Below are 2,333 nucleotides of genomic sequence, written 5' to 3' on the forward strand. Positions count from 1 at the left end.
AGGTCCTAGCTCATGTCCAAGGCACCAAAGCCAGCTAAAAAGTCAATAATCGATACCTAAAACTTGAATTGTACTACTTCTTACTGGCTAATACATCATCTTAGAAGCTTCATCTGTGATCTACTATGGTGCTTTTAGTTTCTCCGCATACCGCAGCACGCGACATAGTTTTGCAGACGATAAGCACAACCGTTTCAGAGAGAAGAGCGGCCAATGTGAATGATCTGGCTTTAAGTCGATTCGATAACAAATGACGAAAATGGACGGATTTCTTAGGTTTTTACTGCATATGAACAGTTTTCACATTCTCCCGTGCAACTGGGCTGCTAGTCCTCCTTTTATGCAGAATCTTAAGGTCCTAGCTCATGTCCAAGGTACCGAAGCCAGCTAAAAAGTCAATAATCGATACCTAAATCTTGAATTGGACTACTTCTTACTGGCTATTGCATCAACTTAGTAGCTTCACCTGTGTTCTACCATGGTGATTTTAGTGTCCCCGCATACCGCAGCACGTGACATAGCTTTGCAGACGATAAGTACAAGCGTTTCAGAGAGAAGAGCGGCCAATGTGACTATCTGGCTTTCAGTCGATTCGATAACAAATGACGAAAACTGACGAATTTCTCCGGTTTTTACTACATATAAACACTTTTCACATTCTCCCGTGCAACTCGGCTGATACTCCTCCTTTCATGCAGAATCTTAAGGTCCTAGCTCATGTCCAAGGCACCAAAGCCGGCTAAGAAGTCAATAATCGATACCTAAAACTTGAATTGTACTACTTCTTACTGGCTATTACATCATCTTAGAAGTTTCATCTGTGTTCTACTATGGTGCTTTTAGTGTCTCCGCATAGCGCAGCACGCGACATAGCTTTGTTGTTGTTGTCTTTAGTCCTGAGACTGGTTTGATGCTGCTCTCCATGCTACTCTATCCTGTGCAAGCTGCTTCATCTCCCAGTACCTACTGCAACCTACATCCTTCTGAATCTGCTTAGTGTACTCATCTCTCGGTCTCCCTCTACGATTTTTACCCTCCACGCTGCCCTCCAACGCTAAATTTGTGATCCCTTGATGCCTCAAAACATGTCCTACCAACCGATCCCTTCTTCTCCCCAATCCTATTCAATACCTCCTCATTAGTTACGTGATCTATCCACCTTATCTTCAGTATTCTTCTGTAGCACCACATGTCGAAAGCTTCTATTCTCTTCTAGTCCAAACTAGTTATCGTCCATGTTTCACTTCCATACATGGCTACACTCCAAACAAATACTTTCAGAAACGACTTCCTGATACATAAATCTATATTCGATGTTAACAAATTTCTCTTCTTCAGAAACGCTTTCCTTGCCATTGCCAGTCTAAATTTTATATCTCCTCTACTTCGACCATCATCAGTTATTTTACTTCCTAAATAGCAAAACTCCTTTACTACTTTAAGTGTCTCATTTCCTAATCTAATTCCCTCAGCATCACCCGATTTAATTTGACTACATTCCATTATCCTCGTTTTGCTTTTGTTAATGTTCATCTTATATCCTCCTTTCAAGACACTGCCCATTCCGTTCAACTGCTCTTCCAAGTCCTTTGCCGTCTCTGACAGAATTACAATGTCATCGGCGAACCTCAAAGTTTTTACTTCGTCCCCATGAATTTTAATACCTACTCCAAATTTTTCTTTTGTTTCCTTTACTGCTTGCTCAATATACAGATTGAATAACATTGGGGAGAGGCTACAACCCTGTCTCACTCCTTTCCCAACCACTGCTTCCCTTTCATGCCCCTCGACTCTTATTACTGCCATCTGGTTTCTGTACAAATTATAAATAGCCTTTCGCTCCCTGTATTTTACCCCTGCCACCTTTAGAATTTGAAAAAGAGTATTCCAGTCAACATTGTCAAAAGCTTTCTCTAAGTCTACAAATGCTAGAAACGTAGGTTTGCCTTTTCTTAATCTTTCTTCTAAGATAAGTCGTAAGGTCAGTATTGCCTCACGTGTTCCAACATTTCGGCGGAATCCAAACTGATCTTCCCCGAGGTCTGCATCTACCAGTTTTTCCATTCGTCTGTAAAGAATTCGCGTTAGTATTTTGCAGCCGTGGCTTATTAAACTGATAGTTCGGTAATTTTCACATCTGTCAGCACCTGCTTTCTTTGGGATTGGAATTATTATATTCTTCTTGAAGTCTGAGGGTATTTCGCCTGTCTCATACATCTTGCTCACCAGCTGGTAGAGTTTTGTCATGACTGGCTCTCCCAAGGCCGTCAGTAGTTCTAATGGAATGTTGTCTACTCCGGGGGCCTTGTTTCGACTCAGGTCTTTCAGTGCTC

This window comes from Schistocerca gregaria, unplaced genomic scaffold, assembly GCF_023897955.1.
Source record: "Schistocerca gregaria isolate iqSchGreg1 unplaced genomic scaffold, iqSchGreg1.2 ptg000537l, whole genome shotgun sequence".
NCBI lineage: Eukaryota > Metazoa > Arthropoda > Insecta > Orthoptera > Acrididae > Schistocerca > Schistocerca gregaria.